The 14,613-nt window shown below is 42.6% G+C and overlaps 1 pseudogene; it reads right to left on the bottom strand.

Annotated features, from left to right (window-relative positions):
* Positions 1-14,613, bottom strand: part of LOC147456430 (scarecrow-like protein 30) — a 41,425-nt pseudogene that overhangs the window by 671 nt on the left and 26,141 nt on the right.

The raw sequence follows: 14,613 nt of genomic DNA on the forward strand, positions 1-14,613 counted from the left end.
AGGTCAAATCTGAAATTTCAGATTTGCTGTGAGAAGTCGAAGGCTTTAATTGCAACCTACGAGCTGTAAGTTTTCAAGTAGCTGAGAAGAAAGCGACAATTTGCAAAGTAAAGCTACGCTATCAAGCACAAGGTAGCGTGAGGCTATTTTTGCAACAACGTTATCAATTTTTGCAGGGAATACCAAAAACGAGTTGCAGCAAGAGAAGCAACGCTATGAGAAGGCATTGATCTGCAACACGCCATCTACAGAGCTCGACTTGCAGCTACTCTGAAGCGTTGTGTGAGCTCGTGGCCGAGCAACCCGGAATCGGAAACTCTGTGTGAGCATTGATTTGCTGTGTGAGCTTTGATTTGCAGCAACTCTAAAGCGGAGGTGTTTGTTTACGACATCTACACAAGATTGTAGGCGACATCCACTAGTTCATCAGGTTGATATTGGTTCAAAGGTCAGTTTACAAGGGAAACTCTGCCAAATTTTTTCCAGGAAAGTAAACTACTGTAAAGCGTAGCTATGGCTGGATCATAGGACACTGCTCTTTACAATATCAAGAAGCTGAATGGAACCAATTTCCCATTGTGGAAGAAGAAGATTTGGCACTAGAAGATATGGATGAAGGGGATAAAACTAGAAGATATGTATGAAGATGAATGGAGCGAAATGGATGAATTGGCACTTTCTACCATTATGCTAACTTTGGCAGAAAGCGTTTACTTCAATGTAGCAGACGAGGTGTCAGCTTATGAAGCATGGACAAAGATGAGTGATCTTTATGAGAAGTAGAGTGCAGCTTCACATGTATACTGGATTAAGAAGCTTGTTGACTTGAAGATGAAAGAAGGGACACCTAGGTCCAATCATCTGAATGAATTCAACACCATCTACAGTCAGTGGTCAGCTCAAGGTGTCAAGTTTGATGAACCTGTTAGAGCTATGTTCCTGTTGATCACATTGCCAAAAAGTTGGGACACTTTTTGCACAACTTTGAGTAATTTTTCACCTCCAGATGGTTTGACCATAGCAGGTGTAGAAGGGAGTTTGCTTACTGAAGAAACCAACAGAAAGACAATGGAAAAAGGCAAAGGAATAGCCTTAGTTTTCAGGGGAAGGACCAAAGAAAAGGACAAAGGTGGAAAGAGGAATCAGTCTCGTAGCAAGTCCCGCAGTGCTAAAGGCAAGAGTGGCATAGAATGCTACCATTGTGGCAAGAAGGGTCACATGAAAAGAGACTGCAGAGAATGGAAAGCAGAAAAAGGCAAAGAGAAAGCTGAAGACCATGGTGAGAAGAACAAGTCCTCAGTGAAGATTCAAGAAATAAATGTGACAAACACTGTTGCAGAGGATGACAGTCTAGTGTCAAGAGACATCTAATTCTTGAAGAATACAATGGACTCATCTCTTCTTACAACATCTGATGGAAATGCATTGAGTGACTGGATTATAGACTTAGGGGCATCACTTCATGTGTCTCCAAACAAGGAGTGGTTTACCTCTTATGTGACCACTAAAGATCATGTTCGGCTAGGCAATAGGCAAACATGTGAGATCTTAGGTGTTGGAGATGTTCAATTGAAGTTTCAGAACGGCTCTTCTTTCACGCTGAAGAATGTGAGACATGTTCTCGCAATTACAAAGAGCTTGATCAGCACATGTTTACTTGATGATGCTGGCTACATCACCACTTTTGGACAGAACATGTGGAAGATGTCCAAGGGTTCTATGACAGTAGCACATGGAGTAAAGTCTAGAGGACTTTACATGATTTATGTATCAAATGTCTCCAAAAATGTAATCAATGTAACCGAACAGCCGAACGTTTCTTTGTGGCATAGCTGGTTAGGACATATGTCCGAGAAGGGAATGGAAATCTTGTCTCATTCTGGTTATTTGCCTGGCTTTTCATTTAATGATTTTGAATTCTGTGAACATTGTCTGTATGGTAAGCAAGAACAGCAGCCACATAAGCATAGAAGCAGTAGAAGAGATACACAGTTGGCACTTGTTCATAGTGATTTGTATGGACCTATGCCTAACCTATCTCTAGGGGGAGCTTCTTACTTTATGAAATTTATAGATGATTACTCGAGGAAAGTATGGGTTTACTTTCTCAAACACAAGGATGAAGCGTTTAGTGTTTTCAAAATGTTTGTGACACTTGTGGAGAATCAGAGTGGCAAGAAGCTTAAATGCTTACGCACTGAAAATGGTGGAGAGTATGTTTCAAAGGCCTTTCAGGACTTTTGTGAGTCAAAAGGTATAAAACGTGAACTTACTGCTCCTTACAATCCTCCTCAAAATGGTGTTGCTGAGAGGATGAATAGGACCATACAAGAGAAGGTCAGAAGTATGTTTTCTAATGCACAGCTGCCAAATGGGTTTTGGGCTGAAGCTGTATCAACAACTGTTCATCTTATAAATAGATCTTTTAACAAGGTTTTGCAAAAAGATTCAGTGGCAAAGATGGTATGGTCAGGCAAGGTGCCCCTCATACAAGCATTCCAGAGACTTTGGTTGTGAGGCATATACTCATGTTCCAAAGGAATTTAGGAACAAACTTGAGCCAAAGATTGAAAAGTGCATCTTTCTAGGCTATGGTAATTTTGGTGAGATGGGGTACATACTTTGGGATCCCGAATCCAGAAAGGTTATCCGCAACAATGATGTTCACTTTAATGAGGCCAAATATCATTCTAAACCAGAGAGGGTTGAAGAGATTAGAAGAGTTGTCTTCCAAGAAGATGGACCTGCACGTGCAAGAAACAATATCAGGGCTCAAGAGGAGCAAGGACAGGATAGAGAGGAACCACAAGTTGTGGCTGAACCTGAGCCACCTATTTTGCGTAAATCTGGACGTATCTCGCGACCTCCTGATCGGTTTGTTCCATCTACGAACTATGTCATGTTGACTGACTGCAATGAGCCTTCATGTTACAAGGAAGCAATGCAAATGAAGGACTCCGGGAATTGGCAATTGGGCATGCAATCAAAGATGACAACTCTGCATAAAAACCAGACATGGAAGCTAGTTAAATTACCACAGGGCAAAAAGGCTCTACCTTGTAAATGAGTTTACAGGTATAAGATCACTGCTCATGATAGTCAGCCAAAGTACAAAGCAAGGCTTGTTGCCAAGGGCTTTAAACAAGAACAAGGCATTGACTTTGATGAAGTCTTCTCTCCGGTGGTCAAGATGACTACATTGAGATTCTTTCTTGCATTGGTTGCCATATTAGAATTTTGTGTTGCACCAAATGGATGTCAAGACAACGTTCTTGCATGGTGATTTAGATGTGGAAATTTACATGCAGCATCTAGAAGGGTTTGTTGAGAAAGGCATTGAGTGTTCCATTGCCACCATATGTGAAACTTAGTAAACAGGATTGTCATGTGTCTGAAGAAGAATAGTATGAAATGGATAAGATTCCATATGCGTCTGCAGTGGATAGTTTGATGTATGCAATGAATGCTACTCGCCCAGACATTGCATTTGTAGTGGGAGTAGTGAGTCGATACATGTCAAACCCAGGCAAGAAACATTGGGAGGCAGTGAAAGGAATATTGAGATACCTGAAAGCTACAAAGAGTATGCGTATATGCTATGGGAGTTTTACAGACTCAGATTATGCAGGTGTCTTAGACAACCGAAGGTCTACGTCAGGGTATGTCTTTACATTGGCTGGTGGAGCAGTATCATGGCGTTCTACATTACAAGATTGTGTTACTCAGTCTACTACAGAGGTTGAATATGTTGCAGCATCAGAGGCATGCAAAGAATCAATTTGGCTTAATCGACTAGTAACAGATTTGGGAATCAAAGAAGAGATGCATGTGTTATATTGTGATAGTCAAAGTGCTATACAATTGGCTCACAATCCAATTTATCACTCAAAGACAAAGCATGTGGATGTGAGTATCATTTCATCAGGGAAATGCTCGAGGATAAGCAACTTCAGCTTGTCAAATTTCACACTACAGAAAATCCTGCTGATCTACTTACAAAAGGACTTCCCTCAGAGATCTTTGCGCATTTTCGCAAGCAGTTAGGTGTAGGGTAGTACATCACTTCTCTACATCTCTTGTATATTAGCTTGTATAGTAGCTTCTCTCACACTTAAAGTACCACATTGGACTTTAAGTGGGAGGTTGTGGGGGTATAAAGCCCAATGTGGTCGCCCAGGTAAGTGGGCAAGCCGCTAGGTATGTACACATATTCTTTTGTTAAAACCTAAAAAGAACTCACTATGCTCTACACATTAAGATAGAGCGAGTTCACCATATCGTCGTGCTCTTCTTCTCGCACTCTCTCTCGTGTCGCACTTCTGCTTGTACTCCTTCATGAATTGCATGCTAAACTTAACTCTGCTGTGAGTAGAAGACGCGGGTTATGGCTGCGCATGTTCATCAACAGCTTTTTGCAAGGGGCAATGGCCAATATTAATCGAATCGACAGTAATCTCATCTGCATGACGGCTGAGGCCTTTCATGGTGCAATTAATGACCAAGACCTCCCCTTTCTGAAGATAGAGAGAGGCTGGATCAATACCTTCCCAATGATCAGAGACCATGACATGGAATTGGAAGGGCACATTATAAGTCTTTGTATATGCCGCCTCCCATTCTCTTCTAGCCATTTCAAAGAATTTAGGCCTGGCTTTGAATAGTCTTTGCCTGTTATGACCAGCAAAGGAGGCCCCCCCTTTGCGATCGGCCAAGGAATTTACAAGGCAGGGCCATTGCATTCCATAAGAAATCCCATAATTTAAAATATGCAGCCTCCAAGAGCCCTCTGCTGCCTTTAAAATATTCTGGATTGCAAAGTAATGCATTATCTTCATGTATGGAGTCATCTCAAACAAAATCCTTGCGGACTCCAACCTCAAATAAAATTCTATATTGGTACCCTCCCATTCGAGAAAACAGAGCACTGTAGAAGTAGTGGGCAGTGCGCTGCAAGCTATTCCCATTTACAGATACACCATGAACTTGGTATAATTCTTGCAAAATCTCACTTGCCTTTTTCACATCTCCAATTGCCACAGCCTGTGCACAGCTCACAAGCACCTCATTTAAATCCACAAATTCGCCCATTTCAGCACTAATTACGCTTCCAGAAGATTGGCTTTTTTGGACAATTTCATTTTCTCCCCATTTAGACTCCTAGCTCTACCATTACTCACCGATGTATCCAAAGGACGTGTAGGCTTTCCAACATATAGATCTGCATAGCGAACCCTAATTTTAAACTGCTCCAGTGATATGTCTATGCTCCTTGGCTTTGTGGGAAACTCGTAATTTAAAGGTAAAACTCGTCGTCCTCGTCTCGCTCCTCCATCAACACCCCATTGAGGTCATCTAATTAGAAGAGATGAACCATAACCACATCGATATCATCGGAAGAATTCGGGCTACTGCTTTGCTCCGAGTCACGGCCACTACTCAAATGCTCAAGATGCTTCCATGCAAGTGACAGAGAAGAGGGTGTGAAAGGGGGGTTCAAGCCCTGCTCTTGAACGAGCGTGCTGTTATAACCCTGATTGGGGAATTGTAAGTGGGTATTTGCAAAAGATATAGGACTGAGATACAATGATGAAGCCAGAAAGGCGTCCCCGTGCCTCGTCACTAATTGACACCTCCCTAGGGAGGTGGGATGAATGGCCCCTAGTAGGCATCGCGAGGAGGATGCAATTCGGGCCATCCGATTGTCATTTGAACTAGGTGTGAACTCGGAGATATGTGCACCAGACCAAATTTGGTGTGAACTTGGTGCGAACCGAGGAGGGTTTGCACACCACACCAAATTTGGTGTGAACTGAATGCAAGCTCGGTGTGAACTAGATGTAACTTGTTCGTGACACCGTGATCTATAAACTTACCACACACACACATTTCAACGAGCGTACACTAGCCTAGTGGTTAGAGTCAATTCCGTGGGGGAGAGGGTAGCGAGTTCAAGTCCTGGATCCGAGGAAGTGGGATTCTTTTGCATTCCATAGACAATCCAACGATCACAATCAATCAGTGATCATGAGCCATTGATCCCACCTCCCAAAAGGAGGTGTCCATCTAAGCAATGCAAGATCATGTGGGCGAGAAAGGGGTTGAATCCACCGATCATTTGTATAAATCTGTTCAACGGTCAAAAGTTGTCCTCGTCAATAAGAGCCTAGTGCCCCCTTGACTAATGTTTTAGCCGTATTAAGCATTAAGAAGGAAAGTAATACGGTCTCACATAAATGGTAGAAACAAAAGTTAAAAAAAGAAACTTACTTCATATAGTTAAATCGTGATTACACACGTGTGAATCTTTCAAATCCATTGTCCTCGTACCTTCTCCCCCTTTCTCTACCTCATCACTATCTCACACTGGCATGGGTAGGAGGGGATATGGTGGAGGACCAAAACGGAGGGCATGTTGATCATGGACCGTAGGATTTGATGGCGTAAGGTGATCTAAATATAAAAATACCCTCGCATTTACTATATGACGTACTCAAATCCCCTATTTTACAATGAATGCAAGAAGGCGTAATGATTATTGCCCATGGCTCGCAATCGGGAGGTCGTGTGTTCGAGACATGGAGTGCGGCCCGCCTCAAATTTACTAGCCCACCCGAATTTACTTTTCTTGCTGAATTTACCAAATGCCCCGAATTTACAAATGTGCATCGGACGGCCTGAATCATTTTAATCGTCGATCCCCTCCTGCCCATGCCCGTGTGAGATAGTGTGGAGTGAGGAGGAGTGCAAAGCATGAACTTGGAGGCCAAGTGGATATGCTAGGACCAAGGAGCGACTTTGTTGAGCAGCAATCACCAATGCATGTAAATAGGATAGGAACATATGAAGTTGGAGCGGGAAGCATTAAAATTGCATTATAGGACTAGGGAGTCAGGACTCGTCGAGGAGAGAGAGAGAGAGAGAGAGAGAGAGAGAGAGAGAGAGAGAGAGAGCATGCACGGTGATATGAAAAGCAGTAGTAGTCGAGTTGGATACAACTAGAGGTAACACGTGTAAAGAGTATCCACTTTTCCATTATATAATAGCTTTTGATTCAGCTTTTTAATGTTTAAAACGAGAAATTTTCATAATAATAAAACCCGGTTTACAATGCCCTACCCACCATGCTTTATGGGGGCTCAAATCAAGGAGAGAGCGCGCCGCTGCGGAAGAGGTTTTCGAGGGTTGAAAAGTGTAGGAAGAGGCTGCTGTGGGATACAGGCAGTCTGAATGCAGCCTAAGGCTACATTTTTGGTAGATATGCCAAACAAAGTAATGGAGGGCACAAAGTTCATCTTGAACTCATGTCTTCAAGATGCAAGAATAGGTTGTTGCATCTACATCATAGACGTCAACAAATGCAACTCAAAGCTTATTTCATCTACCCTTGTTGGACTGCAGTCCACGATACATTAAAGTTTACATACACATGGACAAACATGTTCCATAAGAGTCAACCCTCACCGCACATTCATCCAATGCTTCTTGGCCTTGCCCTTGTCCTTAATTGGGCAAGTTATGCAAAAAGTACATTTCAACTGACAAAACTATGGATTGGACCTCCTAAAAACTTTTTTATACTTTAAGCACAAATGACATAGATGTGAACCAAAGCATTTCTAGTAAGTGATAAGATTAAGTGAGTTGGCAACACAAGGGAGCATTGCTTGGTGGAACAAACCAAAAGAGGGGCTCAAACAGCACCTGCACACAAAATTGGACCTATCAAACATTACATTATCAGAGTTAATATTAGTGAACAAAAGTGGTGAGGCACAACTAAATTCTCTCTCTCTCTCTCTCTCTCTCTCTCACACACACACACACACACACACACACACACCTGTGATAGTGTTGTATTGGTCCTAGTTAGTAATGGGAACTTACTACTCATGCTACGTACATCTTTCTGCTTGCACTTCCACTTCCCGTAGGTGACAAGAGTCAACAATGTATACTTGAGCCTCATCTACCAAAGTATTTTCGAGATTAGACTAACCCACTTCTCTGTTCTCTCCTCCATTCCTCTTCTTTGACTTGCTGAACCTTGCCAGGTTTATCCTCGTCATTAGACTTGTCTAGCCATTGTTCCTATCTATAATTGGAATGAGGGCTAGCACAAGAAGTTTTGGATAAATTCTCATAATAATTCCCACATTGTGACTTACCTCAACATCATGAGCTTTTGTGAGGGAGGCAACATATACCTAGCTAGGTACGATTGGGGGCAGGGGACCACCGGCCCAGTGGGGGGGGCGGTTGTCCCATGCCCCCAATCGCACCTAGCTAGGTATGCAGTGCCTCTTGAGCAAAAGTGTTGGGTCCAAGCCCTTGTCGGTCAGCCCGTGAGAACAAGTCTCAAGGCATGCAGCTATAGACCATCAGTTAGTGGAGTTTGCATGAGCAAAAGTTGTGGTTGATATCACCTTTCAAAAACTATGTAAAGACTTCTTTTTAATGGAATTAGTAGTAGAGTGTTCTTTTTTCTTCTTAAAACTGTGTCAAATTCTTCTTCTCTCTCTCTCTCTCTCTCTCGTCTTTCTCTGAAGGCCCTGCACCACCATGGCTCCCTAGCCGCCTTCCCAACAACTGGTATCAAAGCCCTACCGGGCCTCGCCTCTCGGCTCTCGACTCAAGCTCGTGCGGGTACAACTGCCTACAGAGAAGAAGCGTATTTGTCGAGCTGAAGAAAAACCGAGCACACGCGGCATCAATAGCTTCGCCCTGGCATGCTGATGGTTTCTCGAATCTGGAGCATCTGCTAAGTCGGCTTCTACGGCCCGCTTGAAGCGTCATCGACTTGCCCGCCATCTGCCTGCGCTACACAGAGAATTGAAAATCCAAAGTTTACCTTTGGTTTCACACACAGGTTTTAATATTTTACAAATGGCCATTGGGATTATGTATTTAAGCAGTGTTTCCCACATGTAAGCTCATATTGCTCCGCCGATGCGCTACAGTTTTACCTATTTTTAGAGTTTCTTCTCATAAATTGTTACCAAAGTTGCTTCTCAAAAATTCGACTACTACAAATTGAATCGAATTAAATTCATTTGTTGCCGACTCTTTGACGGACATTTTTTGCCAGCATAAAGCTATCCTTTGCATATTGAATATGGCATCAAAAGTCGACAAGTTCAATGGATCCGGCTTCCATACTTGGCAGATCAAAGTTAAAGGCTATTTGATGCGGATTAACTTATGGAACGTGGTCAAGCCTCTCGAAGCCGACGAATCTGGAACATCCACTGCAGTTACAAGGGAATTATCTCCTGAGCTACAAAGGAAAGACAAACTAGCTTTTGGTATCATTATAACCACCTTAGAAGACAATTTTATTCATTATTTGGACGATGTTGATTCTTCAAGTGCTGCTTGGATAGAGTTAGAAAAGCTTTTCTGTGCCAAAGATAAATATTCAAAAATGAGTTTAAAAGTGGAATTATATTCCATCCGCATGTGTGAAGATGAAAACATTGCAGCTTTAGCCAATAGACTGAAGAGTATTAAAACTCAACTTGTTTATGTCGAAGCTCCAGTACCAGAAGAAGATCTCATAGCCATTTTATTAAAAAGTTTGACTGACAAATTTCATCACATTGTTACTATTTTAAAAGAGAAAGAACCGTTGCCCTCCTTGGATGGTATCATCAATTCATTGCAGGAAGAAGAACGCAGGCTACCTAGTACCAATTCTACTATTTTTCCTAGTGCATACACGGTCTCGAATGTTGTATCCCCCACGAGTTCTTCTGATACTTCCAGTGCATATGCAGTCACTAAATGTGCTGCTATAGTAGCTTCATCTCGACCATTCAATGGAACCAGATCTTGTGCCATTTGCAGGCGCAACAATCATCATACAAAAGACTATTTCAAGAAGAATCCTTGTGTTCAGTGTGGTAAAACAAATCATCTGTCAAATAGGTGCTTTCAAAAGGGTAAAACTCAAATTCATGTGGTTGAGGGAGACACTGAATCTCCAATATATTCTATTGAAGAGGAACTCTTTTCATTTTGTTTAGTCAAAATAAATTGTACGGGCTATAGACACTACCACCCATGAGTAGTAAGACCTCCCAATTTATCAGTTTTTTGTTCTCAAGTCCTATTTTTGTCCTACTCCTCATGAGGTTACTGGGTACACCTTAAACCCAAGGTTTGGCAGTGAACCAAAAACTCCATTTTTGTAGCTAACTTTTTTGACCCACACCCTATCTGTTCAAGGGGGGGTTACAGACATAGCACCAGGTTATGGATAAACCAGAAATCCTTGGTTCCGAGAAAACCTAATACTCACGGTTGACGAGTACACCAAACACTCGAGGTATCATGAGTTGCTTGTCCAGTTCGGGCTTGAGGGAGGGATTGTTGGGTTCAAGCCCTTGTCGGTCAGCCCGTGAGAACAAGTCTCAAGGCTTGCAGCTATAGACCATCAGTTAGTGGAGTTTTCATGAGCAAAAGGTGTGGTTGATATCACCTTTCAAAAACTATGTAAAGACTTCTATTTAATGGAATTAGTAGTAGCATGTTTTTTTTCTTCTTAAATCTGTGTCGACTTCTTCTTCTCTCTCTCTCTCTCTCTCTCTCTCTCTCTCTCTCTCTCTCTCTCGTCTTTCTCTGAACGCCCTGCACCACCATGGCTCCCTAGCCGCCTTCCCAACAAAAAGCTCATGATGTTATGCATTGTATGAAAAACACTCTACTTTCCTACATGAGTAAATTTCTAAATCTTCTTGTGCAGGTAGTATAAGAAGGGGTCCTTTGGAGATGCATTCTATAGCCTCCACGTTCACTCCTCAACTACACGTCCACAGGATACCAGAGGGGGTTCTCTTCCAATGTATACATGTCCTCTGTCTATTGATGATCACAGGTATACAAACTAGAGCTTTGTGGCTTCATCAATGTTATGGCCACCTCATGTTTATTCTATGAGGCCTATTTTTTGACATTTCTTGGATGGAGTTTGGCTAGATGTTTACGATCTAAACTTCAAAGTTGTTGACCATGGCTTTGGTCACAAAAGCGAGGATTCACTACTCCCATGCTTTCTATGCTTTTTGGCTGTTCATGGATGTAGGCTGAGAGAGAAAGAGAGAGAGAGAGAGAGAGAGATAAAATGATATGATATATTAACGTCTTCAGAAGGTTAAAACGACCTATGAGACCAATCCGTTACAAACTGGTGCATCTGATACCATGTCTGGGTACAGAAAAAAGTTATGAAAATGAATCTAGAAGTGCTACTAACTGGAATTTCATGGGTGGTTGCAGTTTTTCCAGCCAGCCCCTTTACTCTTCTCTTTAGTATTGGTGTCATGTTGTGTATTGGCTATTGATAGCACAGCTCAGTTGTGCGAATGTTCTCTTTAGAACAAGAGGAAAGGACAATTTTGATGAAGATTTTAAGGAAGCAAGTTACAACAATGAGAGTCTGTATGCAGTTTGGCATATTGTTGTTGATTGTATCTAGAGGTTTGATCTTGGCAGATACAGAGAGGTGGAAGACATTCGGTTTGATCTCGAGCAATTTTCTTGAGTAGCTAGATTCTTATCTAGGACCTTGATGGCTTCTTTGGCAAGCATGATCCTCAAGTGACGACCTTTCGGGTCTTCTTATTCTTAGCACTGTGAGTTTAGCGATAGTGTGACTTTCTTGGATTCTCGAACTCTTTTACTTCAAGTTGTCTCAACTTTCTTTTTGGTGGTACCCTGGGGGATACCCCTTATGTCATGCACTTTAGCTCCAGGTAGGGGTGTCTCCCTTACGTGTCCCGACTCCCAATCAGCGTTATTGGGGAACCCCTAATTCGGGGGGAAGATTGTCGGAATGGAAATTTGAGCATGTGGCCAGCCGTTTTGGACAAGCAGGTGATATCGGAACAATGGGCTAGAATGGTCCGAAACGGCCTGGGAACGGCCATATTTCAAATTTGAGCTTTTCTAACCTCCTCTTTATGAAATGCCCATCCCTCCACCCCTTACCTTTACAATGGACACAAGCTTTCAACGGCCAAGGCTCAAGCTCTATCCTCTTGAGTCTCGACTCTCAAGCTCTAACCTCTTTCAAGCTCTCAAGTCTACAAGACTACATACATAGTACAAGCCTTTGCTATATTTTTTTAGGATGAGCTGAGGATGGTGATGGGTTCCCGCTGTCGAATCTCATCCAAGGCGCCTCCCTCCTTGGGAAGAAGGTAGATCATGCCCACTCATGCTGTCAGGCATCTTGCTAGTGTGAAACGTACTACAATGTTTAAGGATTCTAGGTACTAATCCTTAATTAAGTACTTAAACTCATGATTAAGACTTAAGAAACTTGAACTTGACTCAGAGATAAAACTTAGAAGACTCTGTGTTTGATTGATTGAATGATTGAATTCTTAAACTGTTACAAGAGGTCTCTTATATAGAAACTGAAGAGACATGATGAAAATACATGTCAATAGGTCAAGAGACATGACTCTAGGCCAATAGTCGTGTCCTTCTGTTGTAGAGTGGTGACCCCTTTGGTGTAAAGATGCAGCCATTTACTAAAGAGGCATCGCTATTCGCAGAACAAGTGTGACTCTTGGGCAAAGGGATGCATCCTTTGGAGAATCGCGGGTCTTGAATTTGGTGTGTCTTCATATCTGCAAAAGAATCAAGCTAGAAGGTTATACCAAGACAAAGAATATGTCACAATCGTGACAAAGTATGCTACAAAGATCTTAACCAAGAAAATCTGAGTACTCCAAGAAAACCCTAGGAGTCAAACCATCCTCCCCTAGAAAACTACCTCGCGGAGTGCTCTGAGGGACTCATGGACCTGCCCCAACCTGTGCTTTGCATGCATTGTGACGCTCTGACTGATGCTCAACTAACAACAGATAATAGTAAAAGTCAGTAACAACTACACACATATCCTTAGGCTCTGAAGCAACTGACCGTCGGGTCTCCTCAACTGGCTAACACTCGTGTGCGCATGGCATGGCCCCAACATCTCAGAAAACACCCCAATAACTGTGTCACCCACTTGGGTGCACTGAGATGCATAGTGATGAAAGGCAAGCTTATGACGCTGCTACTCAATACTAGCCAGCTCCTCTCTAGCTTGCTGCATCTACTCCTCCAATCAAGGACTATATGGATGCTTCTCCTCCATCCTTTGCAACGAAAAAATGCCCCGTTGGAGATGCTTCTCCTGCTCCCTTGCTGCAGCCAAGCGAGCTGCAGGCTTTTGGAGGAAGAAGCGAGTAAGATCAGCCAATCCAGAGGCCACTCTACTAGCAGGGGAGTCTTGTGTAACAAGACTTGATTTCGAGGTGTTTTAGTAATAAATTTTGTTTTCTAGGAAGTTTTTGTCGTTTTAAAGTTAGTCCACTGTGTAGAAGGATGTGTGGATTGTTTTCGTCCGATAAAATTTTTTGATCCGGAAGGCACTTTCTGGGGCATTTTTGAAGGCGTTAAAGTGGGATTTTGAAAAAGTGATGTACGAAGCGATTGAAGCCTGCGTTATAAGGAACAACTTTGGTTCTTTGAGTCTTTAGAGATTTTGATGTTTTGATGCTTGTTGAAGGCCAAAGATTAAGAAAAAAGTTGGATTTGCTGTTTTTGCATCGTTTTTGTAGAAAATGCTGTTTTGCAGGTTGATTTTCAGCAAATCGGAGCAGGCTATGGAAATTTTCCATCACATAGCCGTCCAAGAGCGCAGCGAGGGCAACAAGATTGTATGAGACGGACTTGGGCTGTTTTGGCTCCGTTTGGGAGTTATGTTCAGTTGAAGACAACTGAAAAATTGTGGACTTCAAAAAAAAAAAACTAACCTCTACGGATCGCTTCGCGATCACGTTTTTTTTTTTAAAACCTTGTTCTCGCAGGTATATTGGCGCGCAAGTCGAGTCGACCGAACGCCAAAAATAGAAAAGCGACTATTTTAAGAGGTCGCAGGAATGGTGAGCAGGAAGACGGAAACCATGCTATTCCACCAGGAAACAATAATCAACGAGTGGGCGCTGGGGCACCGGGCGGTGGAGATGGTGGTGATGATGGAGATGATGATGATGGGAACGGTGGTGATGGACGTCGCGGTCGTCCACACGAAAGAGAGCGGAATGACGGCGAAGCGGAAACTAAGGAAAGGAGAGGACGAAGAAGGGAGCGTGATGAAGAAGATGCAGATGAAGACTCTGAAAGGGCAGCTTTGCAGCAAATCTTCAAGAAGGCAAAGATTAACGATTTTAATGGCATCGAGAAAACTGGTGAAGATCTCGAAGCATGGATTGAAGAGTTAGAAGATTATTTTGCATTGAAGAAGTTCTCTGAAGAGGCAAAAGCAAAGGTTGCAGTTGTTCATCTTCGACAAACCGCAAAGCTTTGGTGGAAAGCATACCTTAAACAACGAACAAAGGTTACTCCAATCACTTGGGAGGAATTTAAAATGCAAGCGTATAAAAGGTACTGTTCTCCACACTATGAGATGGATAAAAAGATGGAGTTTTACAAGTTTCAACAGCAACCTGAGGACGAGCCAAGTCTTACTGTACATGAGTATAAGGAGAAGTTTTTGTGACTTCACAAGTATGCACCGGAAGTAGAAGGAGAGGCGTTGACAAACAAATTTATCGAAGGACT

This window comes from Adiantum capillus-veneris, chromosome 6 (assembly GCF_014529385.1).
Source record: "Adiantum capillus-veneris isolate H3 chromosome 6, ASM1452938v2, whole genome shotgun sequence".
In the NCBI taxonomy this organism is placed as follows: Eukaryota; Viridiplantae; Streptophyta; class Polypodiopsida; order Polypodiales; family Pteridaceae; genus Adiantum; species Adiantum capillus-veneris.